Source organism: Vipera berus (genome assembly GCF_964194415.1).
Source record: "Vipera berus genome assembly, chromosome: 1".
Classification (NCBI taxonomy): Eukaryota; Metazoa; Chordata; class Lepidosauria; order Squamata; family Viperidae; genus Vipera; species Vipera berus.
In genome coordinates, this window is record NC_138202.1 from 270,236,884 (window position 1) to 270,257,238 (window position 20,355).

Below are 20,355 nucleotides of genomic sequence, written 5' to 3' on the forward strand. Positions count from 1 at the left end.
CTAAGGAGTAATCCAAACTACAAAGTCTTCTTACCGGTCCAGAGGTCAATACACAGTTCAAGTTACAACAGTAGTAAACCAACAGCAGAGCATAAACAGTAATAGTAGAGATCAGTGAAATCAGAGAGAGAGAGAAGCTACGTTCCTAGCTTCCTCTTATGGCCATGAGAACACTTACACACCCATTGGCCAATTAACAACTTAAAGACATAGCATTATGGTTAATATATTTTCAACCCAACATTGTAGGCTAACACCATATGCCTAACACACACTGATGAGTACTCACTCCAAGCTTCTATTTCATGGCAATAAACACTCAATTCTTTTCACAATAATTTCCCAGCAATTGGAGTAAAAAAAAAAGATGCTAAAGATCACATATGAAGTCAAATATGCATGTCCCAGGATACTGTTGCAGAATCCAATCTCGTGCTGGAGTCCATCCTCAAGGAACTTGTCTTTAACAGAGTGTGTGCTTTGGGCTATTCTGTGTCTGGTATTTATATGTTGCCTGTTGTGTGTGGCTTTTTAAATGTTGATTGGGGTATTGATGACAGACTATTAAGTCTTTAGCTCTTGTTTCCTTGTTCTGCCAAGCCCTTGCCTCCTCAGTACTTGATAAGCTGGTGGTAAATCAGCATTCCTGTTGACTGATGAGGGGCCAGTTTCCCAGGCTTCAATCACTTCCCAAGTTGTTTTTGTGCCTACTCGACCAACAATCTTAGTAGCTCCAAAATTGAATATATGTCCTTGTTTATTGCTATGTGAGGCTAACAATGAGTTCAGGTCTCCTCATCTGACCACTCACTTGTGTCCTTGCAATTTGATGGTTAGCCTCCTCCCTAACTGTCCTGGGCGATTGGATCCTGCATGCTAAAGATCACTTCAGATGTTTTGGCCTTCAGTACTACCATGGATTAGTGACTTGGAGGAATTCTTTTTCATTCAATCCTTGTAGATAATTTAGCTTTGTTAGGATGAATTAGTTGAATAGCTAGACATAATCCTTGAGTATGAATGTCCTTGCATGATGATGACTAAAATATGTCACATCTAAGGGTTAATTCCACTTCATGTTTGCTCCAGCATGAGGACACTCCATCTACCATTTCTGGAGAATCAGAATAGACGTTGTCATCCTCAACCCACTCCTTGAAAAGCATGTTCCACTGGAGTTTTCTTACTCTTCACCAAAAGTATTTTTCCCCTTAATTGGTTGAAACAAAACACTCCCTGTCATCTACAGGTAGTCCTCAATATACAATCATTTATCTAACAACCATTGTTGCAACAGTGCTGAAAAATTGACTTATGACAAATCCTTGGACTTTTGACTATCACAATTTCCCATGGTCACCTGATCAAAATTTGAGCATTTGGCAACCGACATGCATTTACGATTGTCACAGAGTCTCAGGATCATGTAGTTTACAGTTTACCATCTTCCCAGCTAGCTTCTGAGAAGAAAACCCAATAGGGGAAGCTGGATTTGTTTAACCACCATGTGATTCACTAAATAACAGTGGTGATTGTTTAACAGCCATGGCAAAAAAAATTGGTGCTCTCTGAGGTTGTTTTGCTTTGTTTTGTTTTGTTTTTTAGGTAACATCCTCAGGGAAATGCTTCCTCCTCCTCTCCTATTTTAATTGGGTGAAATTTACTTGATTTCTGCCAAGTTCCCCTTCTAGCTCAAGGGGCAAGAAAAATAGCAAGCTGATTTTCTTTTTGTTGCTGTTGTTTGTAATTTGTCCTTAAAAGACCTACCGACAAAACAACTGGGCATTGGTGGGAAGGGAAAGGAAGCAAAGGAGTCCAGAAATCAGAATTTACATTAACTGAACTCTGGATAGAACACTTGTCTATCACTGAGGCTAAAATGAAAGAAAGTGTTAAAATCTGAACAGGGATTTAATTCACTTTTATTTCCAGTAGTTTATACATGGGAGAAGCAGCTGAATGCTGAAGTATTGAAAACTTCTGTGGCTCTGTTGCTCAAAAGAAGAGATAGGAAGAGGTAGAAAGATAGCATTTGTTCATTGGAAATTTTTAAAAATAAATGTATCAGTACCTACATTTATTTAATTTCTCTCTCTCTCTCTCTCTCTCTCTCTCTCACACACACACACACACACACACACAAACACACACACACACAATTAGTTCCATCTAATTGTAACAGGATTCTAAAGGTTGAGTGACTGAAAAATGGAACTAAAGATAAACTGCATTTGTTATTTTTGACCTAAAACTAAGATGCTACTATTAGGCCCTTTTAAAACAAGATAAACTCAACAAATAAATCCTTCTTTGCAAAGATTGAGAAGATGACACATAGGGCAATCCCATTGAAAGCACAGACTTGTGTTTAATGTCCATGAGGCCAGGAGTTAAATCCTCTGTGAGATGGAGCTTGTTGACAAAAGAAAAAATATTCCTCATCTATAAAAGAAATGTTTTTTTCTAAGAAAAGAAAGAATTTAGGATCAGCATCTGATATACTGACTAACAGCTATTCCAGTCTCCAGGCCCATAAAGTAGTCCTGCCCAGTTTTCATGGCTCACATCACAACTGACAAAGAAAAAGAAGTGTCCCATATCCTACAGCCTATTTTAATGGCAGGACAGTAATATTTCGCTCTTATAATAGGCCTTCCTGAAAAGCTTAAACCCAGTGACAAAGACTGATGTTTTCCAACTGTGCTGGCATTATTTTTTTATGTCTTGACTGCCGACAAAAGGAAGGCAAAAGGGAAGGAAATGAACTCTTAGTTAGCTCTGCATCATTTTGAGATACCCATTTCTGTGCAATTTCCTGTCAAGTTTTCTGATCGCTGGCACAACAGCTTGTTTTTATTCAACAACATTACATGTATCTGACATTACTGATGTTTGTCTTCATTAGTTATTTAATTTGTTTAATGCTTTTCAATGAGCAGAAGAAAAAATAATCTGAGTGAAAGTGGATAGGTTTTATCTGCCAACTTCTTGAGCAAGACTCAGAGAATAATCGTGATTAAAGGTAAAGGTAAAGGTTCCCCCGCACATGCGTGCTAGTTGTTTCCAACTCTAGGGGCCGGTGCTCATCTCCGTTTCAAAGCTGAAGAGCCAGCGCTTGTCCGAGGACGTCTCCGTGGTCATGTGGCCGGCATGACTAGACGCCAAAGGCGCACGGAACGCTGTTACCTTCCCACCACGGTGGTCCCTATTTTCTACTTGCATTTTTTACGTGCTTTCGAACTGCTAGGTTGGCAGAAGCTGGGACGAGTAACAGGCGCTCAACTCTGTTACCCGGCACTCGGGATTCGACCCGCCAAACTGCCGACCTTCTGATCGACAGGCTCGTTCCCAATGCCAGCTCTTTTAGTATCTGGCGGAACTTGCTGACAGCACAAATTGAACTTCACTGGTTTTGACAAGGACAGTGTTACTCACCCTCCTTCCATGGAGAAACATACAAGTGGATTGAAGAATCTCATGTATTATCAGCTTGACCAATATGGCAAAAAATCAACAGCCACCATTTATATAGCCAGATATCAGTTATTTTAGTATCTTTCCCTGGCACTAAAATATTCTATTAGCAGACTAAGGGAGTTGTTAGTCAATTTTCATGGGCTGAAAATTGTGCCTTTTTCATCATTATTTTTATTTATCCAATTTAGTCACAATCCATCTTACTCACACAGAGAGCAACCATGGTGTATAATTAAAACAGAAAAATGTAACTGTGTATAAATATTATATTAGGGGGGAAAAGTCAAAGTTAAAATAGTGGAGAAGGGACCTTCAAGGTGCCAACTAACTGCACAGCTACCTGCTCCTCTGTGAGTCCCAAGCAAATCACAAGATCTTCAGATATTTCTGAAAGGCCAGAAAAGTTGGGCCCCACCTTACTTCTAGGGGAGAGAATGTTCCAAAGGGCTAGGCAACAGTAGAGAGGGCTCTCTTCCTGGATCCCACCAATTGGAAATCTTTAATTGATGAAATTAATAATATATTATCCCTGCCTGACCAGGAAGGAATGGGCCAATGTAATAGGGTAAAGACAGTTCCACAGGTAGCCTCACCCTATGACATGTATGGTTTTAAAGGTCATAATCAACAGCCTGAATTGACTTGGAAGCAAACCAGCACCCAATGCAGCTTGCACAGCAGAGTTGTTACATGCAATATCCTCGGGGCATCCAAATTTGCATGCTTGACCTTATTCTGTACTAATTGAAGTTTCCAGATACTTTTCAAAGGTAGCTCCATGTAGAGTGCATCACAATAGATTAAGCTAAATTGCCTTTTTGGTCTCTTTGCAGTTTTGAGAAAAGAGGACAAACTGCTCTGTCGTAAGTCATATTTCAAAGAACAAGAAGTTGAAGATATTTCAGAGGTCATCTAGTCCAATCCACTTCTCAGTGCACAATTATCTAAACACATTTCATACAAATGGCTGCCCAATCTATTTGAAGACTTCCAGAGAGGGGAAATATTTATTATGTTGGAAACATATAGACAACAGGTTGCACCAGTTAGCAGCTTTCATTGCCAGAATGTTCTTCCTAATCTCTAATCTGAATCTATATCCTTCTAATTGTGGCTCATTAGCTCCCTACTTCATTTGTTCTCTATAGAGAACTATTCATAAACATAGGAAGGCTGCCACCATCTCTCTCTTTTTCTACAGGCTAAGCACAACCAGTTCCTTTAATAATTCCTCCAGAGTAAAATAAGTGTTTCTTGTGTGGGCTTGACTCCATAACATTCCTGTTAATACTTTCCAAAGCACCATTTGTGTTTCTGTGTAAGCTGATGAGAGGAATTTAAATTGTGTCAGCATAGAAACTTGATAGACAGACAAGTAAACATATCTTCAGATTTAACCACCCAGATCTTTTCATGTGTACTGCAAAGCCAGTCTCCCTTGTAATGTATTGGGCTTTGTCTTACTTAAAAATATCACGTGGGGTTAATTGCTGGAAGGTTGCTTAAGTAGGGAAGCTGGCTAACGGCTCCCAGCTTCTCAGACAACCCGTCTCCAGCACCGGTATTGGCTGCTTCTTGGGTGGCAATAAGTTGCTTCAAACCTATTGGCCGCCACCTAGAGGCCAGGGTATAAATTGCTGCATTTGCAGCCCTGTTTCTCAGTTCAGTTCCTGCAACCAAATAAATAATGATTCTTGCTGAACTCATTCGCCTCATCTCGTCAATCAAGCAACAAACCCAGTATCTAACACTGGCGACGAAGGTGGGATCCTGCTCTTCCAACTGAGCTGAAGAGTCACTAGGGGAGAGGCCAAATGCACCTGGCAGGAAAAGCAATTCCCCCCCCACTACAGTCAGCATAGCATAGCCACGCTAGCCACCACGCACCCAGAGGACCAGTCCCTGGGCAATGGAGGAGCAGGATAAGAAGACAACGAGCCCCATTCATGAATACCAGCAGAAATGGCAAAGGTCAGAAAGCTGGAAGAATTTGATATAGCCCACCTGGAAAGATGGTCTTTGTATCTATCCAGGGTCAAGAACTATCTACGCACGAATCAAGTTGCCAAGGATGGCCTGAAGGCTGCTAAGCACCTGTGTGTGTGCAACCCAAGCATGTTCGACATCACAGAGAACTTGTTTGTGCCAACACCATTGGAGTCCATAATGTTCACAGACTTGAAGAAACAGCTTGGCAACCATTTCCAGCTCAAGCTGTCGATAATCGCTTGGTGCATTCAAACAGAGGGTTCAGCAACAAGGTGAAACAGCGTCTCGGCCCTTTCTACCATCAATGGTGGACTTGTCCAAAGGTTGGGCATTACTGGACCAATATAAAAAATTGGTTATTTCAAATAACAGGATATGATCGACCCAGCTATTTTCCTCTTGGGGATGAAGCCACAAGAAGTACCAAAAAATGTTTGGTATCTAGTAATACATATTACAACAGCGGTGCGTATGATTTATGCGCAATATTGGAAGACGATGGAAATCCCAACGGACTATCAAGTAATAGAGAAAGTATTACTATGCGCAGAGTCAGATCGAATGACATATATTCTCAAAGGGAAAAGTGAATCTCTTTTCAATAAAAGTTGGGACTCCTGGTATTCATGGTTACAAAATAGAATATTTAATCTCAACAGGGGAAATACCAGATGATTGTGTATTTTTATTTGAGGTATAGAATCTGGAGATATATACAATTATAGATTTCTAATATTTGGTAATTAAAGGTTACTTAGCCTGGGATGCACGAGAAAAAGAAATTAGGGGTAGTATTACACTCCCCGGTCCTGTCTAATGTTGTTGTTTTTGTTTTTTTGGTGTCTAGGATGTCTTGGTGTTTTTGTATTTGATGCACTTTTCAGTACTTTGTAATAATGTTCTTGTTTTTTTATTTAAAATTTAATAAAAATATTTTTGGGGAAAAAAGGTGAAACAGCGTCTGAATTCATTGTAGCATTGAGGCAGGCTGCACGCCTTTGCCAGTTCTCCAATGTTGAGGAGAGGCTCTGAGACCGGTTTGTCTGCAGTCTCTGGAATTGAGAGTTACAGCAAAAACTCTTCACCAAAGAGACTCTGTCATTCCCAGATGCTCTAAAAGTGATCATGGTGGACGAAGCCACCGGCAGGGCCGTACGAGCCATGTGGCCTGCCAAAACAGCACAGCACGAGAAAGCCATCTACCACGAGGACGCCAAACACACGGAAGACCCCAAAGACAACACAGAAGTTGACAAGCTACAAAGACACAATGACCAACAGCGTCACAGCGACAAGCAACAAGGGGTGACTTACAAGGCAGATCCCTTTCTTAGGTGCCCAAGGTGTGGCAGCCACCACCAATGCATGGACTGTAGGTTCTGGACAGCCACGTGCCGGGCCTGCAGGAAGACCGGCCACATTGCGTCCATCTGCAGAGGTCGCCAGAGGTACCGGTATTTGAATCGCCAGTTGGACATTCCGATTAGGAGAGGCCCCAGGACAGTATAGCATAGGGTTTTGCTCCAGCCGCAGAAGCATTTGCCGCACGGGAGCTCGCCGCCCTATTAAGCTGAAGTTTAGACTTCAGGTGGAACTACAAGGGGTCCATTGCAAGATGGAGCTGTATACGGCTCAGCCATATCCATTAAGACATTTAATTTCGTCTGCAATTGCAGCAAGAGATGGGCCAAGCTGAGGCCATCTGACATTATACTAACCGACTTCCAGAATGCGAGAGTTGCAGTCAAGGGTGAAGCCACACTAGCCATTAAATTTAAGGGTTCTGGGCACCTGGACATTGTCATAGTAGGGGGTCAGTGAATGAGCCTTATCGGGCTCGACTGGTTTGATGCACTAGGCATCCAAGTAACTGGAATCAACTGGACGCAAATCACAAGTCTAGCGACAGTATGCAAGGAATTTGCAGATGTGTTTGACTCAGCTCTGGGGTCGTATATGGTCCCACCAATAACATTTAAACTAGATCCTACTGTAGTGCTGGTCAGGATTAAACCTCATAGAGTGCCATTTGCTCTTAAACACAAGATAGACGCTGAGTTAGATAAACCTGTAGAACAGGGAGTACTTCAGCCAGTAGATGGGGTTGAATGGGAGACCCAAATCATCATGCCACTAAAAGCCAACGTGGAGGTCAGGATCTGTGCCGATTACAAATGCACAATTAATTATGCACTCAAACAGCATGCGTACCCAGTACCAGTAGTAAGCCACAACCTGGTGTCTTTGCAAGGTGGTACAATTTTTGCAAAATTGGTGGAGCAGTGGGCTAATGCCCCCTTAAGTAAAACCAGCTGCCTGAAATTAGTGCAGGTTCGAGTCCCACCATGCTCAAGGTTGACTCAGCCTTACATCCTTCCGAGGTAGGTAAAATGAGGACCCAGATTGTTGGGGGCAATAGGCTGACTTTGTAAAAATGCCACTTGGGGGCCCCCGAAATCCCTAATAAGCAGGCATATACATAGAATGAAGGCTATTGCTAAGAACATTGATTTGTGCTTCTTAGATTGTAAGCTGCCCTGAGTCTTCGGACAAGGGCGGGATATAAATGGGATTAAAAAAAATAGATTTCGCTCAGGCCTACGAACAGCTTCCTGTTGACAAGGCCACAGCCATGGCACAAACAACTGTAACCCACAGGGGGGCATTTAAGGTAAAACGCCTGCAATTTGGGGTCAGTGTCGCCCCTGGCATTTTTCAAGGTATTATGGAGCAAACGCTCAAGGGTATTCCGAGGATTTGCCCCTATTTTGATGACATGCTTATCACCGATGAGTCCACTGAGGTGCTGGCAAGGAGGCTCAGAGCTGACCTTCAAAGGCTGTGTGAAGCAGGCCTCAAGCTTAAAAAGAATAAGTGTAGTATTGGAGTCTCCTCGACTGAGTTCTTGGGTTTCCGTATCAATGCCGACAGCATCCACCCTGCTGAATCAAAAGTAAAAGCCATTCAGATGGTACTCAGCCCCAAAACGAAGGAAGAGCTTCAGGCATTCCTAGGCCTCCTAAATTTTTACCATGCATTCCTTCCTAACAAGGCCGCAGTGGCAGAGCCATTACACCAGCTCTTGGACAAAAATACTGCGTGGAAGTGGACTAGTGTTCACGAAAGAAGCTTTCAGGAATTGAAGGCTCTTCTGTCCATCAGTTCCACGATCACTCACTTTAAGGAATCGATGCTGGTATGCTTTGTGTGTGACCCATCCCCATACGGGGTGGGGGCAGTCCTAAGTCACTTGGAGAGCAATGGGACTCAGGTTCCCATTGTTTTTTATTCAAGGACACTGTCCTCCGCTGAGCGTAATTATGCACAAATTGATAAGGAGGCATTGGCCATAGTAGCTGGAATAAAAAAAATCCATGACTACTTATACGGCAGGGACTTCACGGTCTTCACAGACCATAAACCGCTACTGGAGTTATTCACTACAGACAGACAGACACCCCACATCTTATCCCCTAGAATGCTAAGATGGTCCATTTTTTATCAGCTTACAGCTTTAAGCTAATTCACAAACCCAGCAAGGATATGGGCCATGCAGATGGCCTGAGCAGGCTTCCACTGCCTCAAATCGAGCCACATCTGGCCCCAGTGGCCCACGTTTTGTCCATTCAGGACTTACCAAGCCTCCACGCAGGGGACATAGCCGCAGAAATGGCGGCAGACAAAACTCTAAGCAGAGTGCTATCTTGGGTCCACATGGGGTGGCTAGAAAAAAGCCCTGGCCCTGAGTTCCAGAGCTACTTCACTAGGAGACATGAGCTCTCAGCTCATAAGGGTTGTATTCTATGGGGGAACAGGGTCATTGTTCCCACCTCATTAAGGGACAGGGTATTGCAATCACTTCATGAAGGTCATCCAGGTATTGTTCGTATGAAAGCTTTAGCACGAAGCTATTTATGGTGGTCAGGATTAGATAAAGCCATTGAAGCTCAAATACAAGGGTGTTATACCTGCCAGCAGTCTAGGCCTGAAATGCCGCATGCTCCTGTCCATAAGTGGGAGGACACCCCCCCCGGTCAAGGATTCATATAGACTTTGCTGGGCCCTTTCAGGGACAGCTCTTTCTTATAGTGGTCAACAGCCACTCTAAATGGCTGGAAGTTATACCAATCACAAACATGACTACTGCAAGGACCATCCAGGTGCTTAGGAAACTCTTTTCAACACACGGGCTACCGGACGTCGTAGTGTCCAATAATGGGGCCCAATTCACTGCAGCAGAATTTCAGGCTTTCCTGAGGGCAAACCTCATTAGGCATGTGACATCAGCTCCATTTCACCCATCCAGTAATGGTCAAGCCAAATGAATGGTGCGCACCACAAAAGAATCATTGAAGTGTATAGTGACAGGGGACTGGCACCACAGACTGGCCGACTTTTTGCTCTGCCAACATTCCACACCATGCATGGCAACGGGTAAAAGCCCAGCAGAGCTGTGCTGGGGGAGGGGACTGATCATGAAACTGGACAGGTTGCACCCAGACCGGGTGGTAGCTGAGGCCTCTTGCCCAAGACGCCCAAGGGGGTTGCAAGTGGGTGATGGGGTGTGAGCCTGGAACTATGGGCATGGGAAATTGTGGGTGACAGGGAAAATCACCAAAACATTGGACCCTCTCTCATACAAAGTGGGCCTAGCAGGCAGGCAAGTTGTTCGTTGCCATATCAATCAGCTTAGAAAGTGTTTTCCAGAACGTCCACAAAGCGAGGACTTAGTCCCAGGTCCCATCCACGGACCACAAACTGGCAGCCAGGCCAATCAATCCATATGCTCTGAGGTCCCAAGCAGTCAAAGCAACAGGGAGGTGGTTGTAGGAGGGCAAAGCCCAGGAGTGCAACATGGGGCCCCTGACGGAGAAAGTCAACCAGAACACTACAGCCACTGTGCTAACTCTGCAGAAGGATTAGACTCTGAGGTGGGCCGAACTGGAATGGACAGCTAGAGAATTCCGAGTCAGCCAGACTCACTTGAACTTATGGACCCTGGTCTACCCAGCCCGGCGGGCAAGCTGGTAGACCAGGGAGTGCCTAGCTCTCCCAGGCGTTCCAAGAGGGTTCACAAGCCTCCTGCGTATTTACAAGATTTTGTTCCAAAATAACTGAGCTATAATGTTATACGTGTCATTGAATTGCTGCTAGCCAGGAGAGCCTCTGTATTAGCAAGTATGGTAAAATTGTGCACGTTGCGTACTACTTTTGTATCTCTGTAAAACTTGTAATTACTGTAATCATTCCCTTTGTTGTTATAATGTGTGTACATTCTGGGGGGGAGGGGTGTAATGTATTGGGCTTTGTCTTACTTAAGAATATTACATGGGGTTAATTGCTGGAAGGTTGCTTAAGCAGGGAAGCTTAACAGTATCTAACATCCCTCATCCTATATTTGTGTGTGTGTGGTTCTTTTTTTCCTTTCCAAGGCAATTCCAATTCACCCTATTGAATTTGATTGTTTCAACCCGCTTGTCTACCCTGTCAAGTTCTTTTTAAATCTTCTCTTTCCCTTGGATTTGTCTCATCTGCAAACCTAATAATTATCTTATCAATGAATTAAAAAAAAATGAATAGCACAGGGCCCAGGACAAAAGCCTATAGTACTCTGCTCAATACTGCTCAATTTGATATGGAGACATTTCCTGCATGGTTGCAGTCATTCAGCCAATTATGAATCCCACTAATAGTTGCATCAGAAACCTATTTGGTGTAGTGGTTAAAGCACCAGATTAAAAAAATGAGAGACCATGAGTTCTAGTCCTGCCTTAGGCACAAAGCCAGCTGACTGGCCTTGGACCAGTCCCTGTCTCAGCCCTAAAAAAGGCAATGACAAACCACTTTTGAAATCTTGAATCAAGTATGAAGAAACCTATTGATACTGAAAGTACCTGTCTTAAGACCCTCATGGCATCTCGAAAACAAGATTCTCCCAGAGTCAGAACAGGAAGGTTCGTTGCACAAAGCCAGTGGTGTAGCGTGGGGGGTGCAAGGGGGGCCGGCCACACCGAGCGCAACATCTGGGGGGGCGCGCTCGCACTGAGCTGCTCAGGGAGCCCCAAGGGCTGCACAGAGTCGGCTTGGCTCTGCTCTCGAGCTGCTCTTTCTTGCAAAGCGAAACGAGTCCGGCAGGTGAGATGGGCGGCCACATAAACTGAATAAAATAAATAGAAGCACCCAACTCTCTGCCCAGGCTCATGCCAACCGCAAGCGCCCCGCAGGCGCCCCGGCAGGCTTGGCCGAGCAAAGATGGACCCGCCGGCCGGCCGGCCTAGCTTCGTGCACATGCGTGGCTTTATTTAGCGGGGCTCACGTGTGAGCTTGAATGCACCGGCTCTTGCAGGTCGGAGCCCCGCCCAGCCACCCTCGAGAGGGACCCGGAAGCATCCCGCATGCGCGCGACTCTTCTTGGAAAGTCTACGCTGCTGCGGGGCACGTCTTTTCGGCGGTGCCGTAACGTCACTTGCCTTGCCCCGGGTGCTGACAACCCACGCTATGCCACTGCACAAAGCAAGACACTAGGTTACAACATCTTGGAAACTGGATATGTGTACTTTGGCTCTCTATAATCAGTGAGACTACTTTACTGTCTTAGATCTTCTTTAAATGGACTTGGTTTAATGAGGTTGCGCATTGCTTATCTGATACTGCAAAAATGTCTTATGCTCTCGCTTCATGTTATTTTGGAAACATTCATTTTAAACCTCAGGATCAGCAAATTCCATCATATTCTGAAATACAGGAAACTGGACTTTCTTGGTGTTTTTTTTCTTTGAAGATGTTTCGCTTTTCATCCAAGAAGCTTCTTCAGCTCTGACTTAGGTTAGGGTTAGGGTTAGGGTTAGGGTTAGGGTTAGAGCTGAAGAAGCTTCTTGGATGACAAGCGAAACGTCTTCAAAGAAAAAACAACAACAAGAAAGTCCAGTTGCCTCATGAAAAAGCATCTTTGGGATAACTATGACCTGGATTACTGAGAATCTCCCTAGACATGAAATACAGGTACTATACTGCTAAAACAGTTTTTACCCATCAGCAAACAGGCAGCTGCATTTTCAATTAATTAACTTTGTCGTCTGTCCACATATCGAGGACAACTTTTTATTTGCTGCTTGAGCACAACAAAGAAGGCAACAAATAGCCATCATTTGTTCCCTCCTACAGTGAAAATTACATATTTGCATAAGCAAAACTGTCTTGAAGAGGCAGCAGGGTGACAAATAGATTCTCAGGACCCATGGGGGAAAATGCTGGCTTGATTTGCAAGATGGAAAGCAATTAAGCCAAGTTTGATAAGCATTTTGGGGGGGGGGAAACAATGCACCACTTAAACTAGATCTTTACATTTGTAAATTCACCTTCCACTCTCTAGGATTCTTCTTCTAATATTTCCAATACTCATTAGCATGCAGAAATGAGTTTTCTTCTTTCTTTTTTATTTTCCCAGTTGTGATTTTTTTATTCACAGAGGTGAAGGCAGTGGATGTATGACTACAGCCTCAGAAGATAAAAACATAAGGCTAAATGCCTACTCATTCATTACAAGTTTTCTGAGATTTAGGCATGCAAGGAGTTAACTCTGACTAGGAATCTAAACCCTGCTGATCTTCTCCAGTGGAGAAAAAAATGCAAATAGAACAATAAAAGCTGCTTTTACAAGGTAATCAGATGGTAATTGATGGTGCTTTTAAATGCAGAATGATGGGCAATTAACATCTTGGAAAATCCTACCACTGCATATCTGATTCTAACACTGTATATCTGATTTTGCACTTAATTGTCCATAAAGTGAAGTCAGAAAATAAAATTTCCACAACAAATAATATACTAGAAAGCTTTTCATGCTCCTATATATCATGGCATACTATATGGAAAAGCAGCTGGAGATTTAATGTTTGCATCTGCTTTTACAATTCTGTGCTAATTGTATGCAAAAGAGAGAATTCATTTGTGAACTATACCATTACCTGGAGCCTGTGACTCTTTCATAGGAAAGATATCAAGTTCTGCTTTTCTTATCTTTCTACTTGTTCAAACTTTGAGCTACAGTATCAACTGTTGTGAATAATGAAGTTATGATGTGTATAAGTGAAAAGGAATTTTAATAATGATGTTGGAATTCTGATTAGTGTCAGCAAAGCAAATTAAAGCCAGAGGAGATTCTGAAACTATGATCTAACATATACTGTAACTGTATTGTAACTATCTGGATATCTTTCTTGGTATATTATATGAGGTTTCTTATATATACCAACAAGATATCCAGATAGTTATCAATAAGATTGCATTTCATTTTGAATGTGAGTTATCTATCTGATTTAGTACCTGGTACAAGGAATTATTCAAAAGCTATCAGAAAGCATTTTTGCTCTCTATTATTTTCAAAATTGTGATTTTTGCCAAAGTAGGTCATGCATATATGATAACTTCTGCATTCACTAATCCTGAAAATGTGTGTTCAATAATGGACTGTCCCTAAGCAATTAATCTTACTGTTTATACTGGAAGCTTTCAATCATAATGATTAACAGGTGCTCATAAGATGCTGTATGCTAAACTAATTTAGGCTACTTATTTCAGTTTTTCCATATGAGAGATCAGCTAGGATTGGAGGAATAATATTCTATAATCTGAATCTGTTAAGAGAGTTGAGGATAATGAGTAATATCTAATTCACTCTTTTTAACTTTTTTGCTCTGAAAGATGTGGCACCACTGAGATACTTCAGCTGTCATTAATTTAGCATGCTTTGTTTATAAATATTTATCTTTAATCCATATTACATTGACAAACTTGGGAGAAAAGCAACAGAGTGCTTTTGAGCCACTTCCTTAGGTATTATATTGTACCTCATATACATTTCAAATCTCTTGGTTTCAATTTAGCTTGTATGTGATTAGCCACAGACAAGCTAAAAGACAGAGTTTTGAACGTTGAGTAGTCTGAAAATTAGCATCTGCCTTTATTTCAGTTCAAGAAACTATTTAGCAATATGTTTAGAAAACAGACCACAACAAGCAAAATGGTTATTTCCAAAATGGATAGATCCCAAAGGAGTTTTAAACTTGCAGGCTTGACTGAAGAAGCCTATGATGTTCTCTTTTAGTGGCACTGAATGTTCTCTAAGGAGGCAACTGGTCTTGAAGCCCTCAGAATAATCTCTCAATTGCAATATTCTCTTGAGTGAAAATCTCATAGTTTTTGTTTTATTGAGATGAAAGAAAATAGGAGGAAAAAAACATTCAGGAACTACTCCAGCTCATACTATGGAACAATAGGAAAATTAGTAGTCAAGTCAGACTATCATTAAATTTAAAATGCTAATTTTAAATATAATACTGTCCTTGGCTTCCCTAAAATCTTCCCAGAGCCACTCCCAAGACAACTGAATGCTGCATAATTTTCTTATAAACATACCTGCGCGCATACACACAAACACACACAGAGACAAGATTCTTTCATTCAAGTCCCTAGAAGTAATTTGGACCTTGAGGAATGCTGAGTTCAGATTTTTTTTTTGGGTGCACACTCAGTATGTTCTTGATAGTTTTTCTCCTCATTGTTGAGATATCTGCATTTCTTCTTCTGCCCTATTTTCTACAAAGTAGAAATTACCAATTTCACATTTTTTTTCAAATAAAGGCTAGACATGAGCATGTTGCTCCTGTTTGCTCAGCCTGTTTGCTCAGTCTTATGCTCATGACCAGCCAGTCTCAAGTCTCTCATAATATAAAATAATTATTGATATTATTTTGTAAAAAGAAAAATTATCTACATAGACTCAGTATGTCAGTCCAAGATAAAATTTGTTCGGCCTAGGTTAATTGAATTTTATTTTATTTATGCCTTTTTCTTAAATTGTTCCATTGTTGCCTTTATCTTTGCTTTGCTTTTCTCACTCAAATGATGGGAGGCTGCAGCAAGGACAATATAGAATTAACATGAACAATTTCTCAGCTATTTTGTTTATCTTGAAATTCCTTTGTTTCAGCTATACTTTTGGAAGGTGAATCAAATTCTTTTGGATGAAAGAGAATCTGTATGACTACCAATTTACCTTTCTAAACAATTTTCTTAATTTAGGGCCAATTCAAAATTGCACCCATTATAATGAGTGGAACCTGAACATTTACAGAACAACACACAGAGGTAGTTTTTTCAGTAATTAATTTGATATCATCTTTTAAAATATAAACCTAAAATGTCATCTAATTCTAAAATCTGAATGTTTAGGAGAATATTTTTATAGCTGGTCTTCTTTTCTGATTCCTAAGTGTGTCTGGAAAAACAAACAATAGGTAGAAAAGATGCTTTATTTGAAAAAAATTAAAATTTGATCTATGCTGGAATATTTGTGGTGATGTTGTTGCTGATATTGTTGTTTGGGGGAATTGGAAAGTGACAATGCAATACAAAACTAGCAAAATCACCTGAGAAGGAAAAAAAATGTTAGCATCATCAAAAGTTGATGGAGTTATGCAGAGATTTGGTTCAGAGACAGTTCAATGGAACCTCCAAATGGAAACCATGTTCTAAATTGAATCAACCATTTAGAATGAATTATTCAATCACATATTTTTGAACTGATTCACCAATTCAAAAAGGCAGAAGTTTTTCTTTTCAAGACTCAAATTGACCTAGCAAATTGGGTCATAGACAATCTGCACACTCTTCTTGGGTTATTGAGCTCATTTCGCAAATGTTTTATTGAACTACTAGTTCAATATCTCCATACCCTAGATATTATCAATTTTCTAAGTCATGGAAATTATAGGACAGGTTGCTATTATTCTGGTGCTCATAGCTTTCTGGCTGAATGTGACAGACAGCAATGGTTCTAAGATTTATCTTCTCCTCATAACCAAAGATCCACATACGAACACCTGCGAAAACCCATATATATATATATATATATATATATATATATATATATATATATATATATATATATATATATATATATATATATATATATATATATATATATATATATATATATATATATATATATATATATATATATATATATATATATATATATATATATATATATATATATATATATATATATACATATTTGTTTTCTGAGGTTTTCGCGGGTGTTCGTATGTGCATCTTTGGTTATTCGGGTTTTTCTCCGCGTAGAACTACACCTTTAGTTCTACACCTTTAGTTCTACGCGGGGAAAAACCCGAATAACCAAAGATGCACATATATACATATACATATACACATACACATACACATACACATACACATACACATACACATACACATACACATACACATACACATATACATATACATATACATATACATATACATATACATATACATATACATATACATATACATATACATATATATATATATATATATATATATATATATATATACCGTATATACTTGAGTATAAGCCGACTCGAGTATAAGCCGAGACCCCCAATTTCACCCCCAAAAACTGGGAAAAGTTGTTGACTCGAGTATAAGCCGATCCGCCGTTCTGCATGCCTCGGAGGCTGGATCCGCGCTCTGCAAGCCTCTGGGATCCTGGGAGGCCTAATGCAAGCACCAGCCCGCCTGCCTCAGGTCTCCCCCACCCCCAGATACTGGGCTTCAGCACAGCTGGCTGTCTTGCCAAAGAGAAACATCTGGGAAGGAAAACCCTGTCTTACCTCTTTCCCAATTCTGCCTCTGCCCTTCCTCCTACCAAGGTGTTCTGGGACTAGTTCCCTAGCCTTTTGGAGCTTTTGGTGTTCGCCCATCAGCTGTCTACGGGGAGGCAACAAAGCTGCCTCTCTAGGCTTTGAGAAAAGGCCCCTTGCACAAAAGGCAGCTTCAGGACGAGCTTCCAAAAACCCTTTCCTTCCTTAACGCCCTCCCCACCTTCCCCCAGAAAGCCATATTTCTTTTTTTTTTATTGAAAATTTTTATTGAAGTTACAATATTATCCCCTCCCCAACCCACCCCAGAACCCCTCCCCCTCCCCCATATTTCTTCAATAACAAAAACATAAAAAGCTGGTTGGGATGTACTCGCTGATTTCCCCCCCCCCCTTTTTTTAGATGCTAAAACTAAACTCTCCCTCTGCCTTCCAACCAATATCCCTTTTTAAAATCTTACCTTGGCTCCAGATGGAAGAGTAGAGGAACTAAGCTAGTAAGGAGAGAATTTTTTTCTGCAACTTTTTACTCCTGAAGTAGTAGTAGTAGTAATAGTAGTAGTAGGAATAATAATAATAAATCCCTAAAAGTTGTGCCAGAAAATGGAGGACGCTGGGTCTTTGCAAGTTTTAGCTGTCTGTCAGACTGCCTGAAAAGGGCGGCCTTCAGGCAGCCAGGCGGACAGCTAAAGCTTGCAAAGACCCAGCGTCCTCCATTTTCTGGCATAACCTTCGGAGATTACTTTAAAAAAAAAAAAACCTTCAGAGGAAAAACAGCTGCAGAAACATTTTGTCTCCTTGCTGGCTTGGTTCATCTACTCTTCAGCCAGGAGGGAGTCCAAGGCCTAGAGAAGGAGAGCTTTGCAGCATCCCTATGGACAGCTGATGGGCAGACAGCTGAAAGAAGCAGGCAGGCAGGGCGCGGAGGAACGGAGACCTGCAGGTCTCGGACGGCGGTGGCTTGGGAGAGGTGCGCGCGATCCCGGAAGCACCAAAGCCTCGGCCGCGCACAAGTCCTCGGTAAGTTTTTTTGTTGACTGGAGTATAAGCCGAAGTGGAATTTTTCAGCCCAAAAAGTGGGCTGAAAAATTCGGCTTATACTCAAGTATATACGGTATATATATATATGTTTTCTGAGGTTTTCGCGGGTGTTTGTATGTGGATCTTCGGGTCATTCGGGTTTTGTCCCACGTAGAATTGAAGGTGTAAAAGCAACGTTTCGACGAAATCCCATCCGACATCCTCTATTGCATGTTTCAGTATTGCCCATAAAGGTATCTTATAATTTAGCTTATGTCTATACTTTTTCCAAACTCGCAACAGAGCATGTCTTAAAATATGCACCTTGAACACATTATCCACTTTCTTATCATACAATAGATATGCATGCCAACCGAATAGCAAATCATGACCTTCAAGATTTAATAATCTCACTTGTGTTAGATTAATCCAATCACTTATCGCTGAAGCAGCAGCTTCATAGTATAGTTTAAAATTAGGCATTTTAAGACCACCTCTCTCACGCGTATCCTGCATAATCTTAAATTTAACTCGTGGCCTTTTCCCTGCCCAGACAAATTTATTAATACCCTTTTGCCATTCCTCCAAGTTTGAATCCTTTTTAAGAATAGGTATCATTTGAAATAAAAATAGAAATTTCTGCAAAACATTCATTGTCACTGCTGCAATTCTTCCCAATAAAGACAATTGTAGTTTTTTCCAACTATCCAATTCTTTTTGAACTTTTCCCCATAGCTTTTCATAATTATTTTTATATAGCTTTGCATTTGAGGGTGACAAATATACCCCCAAATATTTAACCCTTTTGACAATTTCAAATCCCGTTAACGCTTCTAAAGCAGACTTTTGTGATACTGTCATATTCTTAGACAACATTTTAGTTTTGTGTATGTTAACCTTGAATCCAGAAACTTTCCCATATTGCATTATTATCTCCATCAATTCTACAACAGAATTTTCTGGCTGGGTCACCGTAACAACCAGATTGTCTGCAAACGCCCTCAGTCTATAATCCTGATCTCTTATTTGAATTCCCTTATTTTTTTCCGAATCCCGTATTTTAATCAGTAATATCTCCAATGTTAAAACAAATAGTAAAGGTGACAACGGGCACTCCTGCCTTGTGCCCTTTTCAATGTTACATACTTTGGTCAGACTATTATTTACTATTATACGGGCTGTTTGCTTTTGATATAGTGCCCTAATTGGTTGTAAGAATTTATCCCCAAAATTCATTTTATCTAATACTTTCAACAAAAATTGCCAATCCAATTGATCAAAATTTTTGTTGATTCTCAAAAGTTTACTTAGGTAAAGGTAAAGGTTCCCCCACACATGTGTGCTAGTCAATTCCGACTCTAGGGGCCGGTGATCATCTCCATTTCAAAGCCGAAGAGCCAGCACTTGTCTGAAGATGTCTCCGTGGTCATGTGGCCGGCATGACTAGACACCAAAGGCGCACGGAACGCTGTTACCTTCCCACCGTAATGGACCCTATTTTTCTACTTGTATTTTTACGTGCTTTCGAACTGCTAGGTTGGCAGAAGCTGGGATGAGTAACAGGCGCTCACTCTGCTACGTGGCACTAAGAATTCGACCCGCCAAACTGCCGACCTTCTGATCGACAAGCTCAGCATCCTAACCCACTGAGCCACCGCATCCCTGCAATATATATATACCTAGCAAGGTATTCTAAATACTTAACAACCACTTAACACATATCTCCCTTGCTTCTCAGCTAACAAAGCGAGAAAGAGCAAGTGGCCTAAAGGTTAGAACAATTGCCTAAGGTGCAATCGGCCCAGGTTCGAATCTCAGAAGGGTATGGCTGACTGATGAGAACAAATAAGTTTGAAATGATCATATCAGTTTCCCTTTAATTCTTTGTTAGCAATCCAAAAAAAATTTACACACACACACACACACATATAGTCACCACAAGCATCCCTTAAACATTTATCCATAAATAGATTAAACAACAACAAAAAAATCATACAGTGTTGCCTTGTCTTATTCATTGCTCTCTGTTGAACATTTTATTAAGCTTTGCATTTATTGTCAGCTAATGCTTTCTTTCTGTTCTGTACTTTGTTTATTTCTTATCCTTATTCAGCAACCAATTTTCACAGTTGTGTAAAATGTTCTGTAATTCAAGGATTTTCACATGATCATACGCTTCTTCTAAATCAGTAAGTTGCAATAAACTT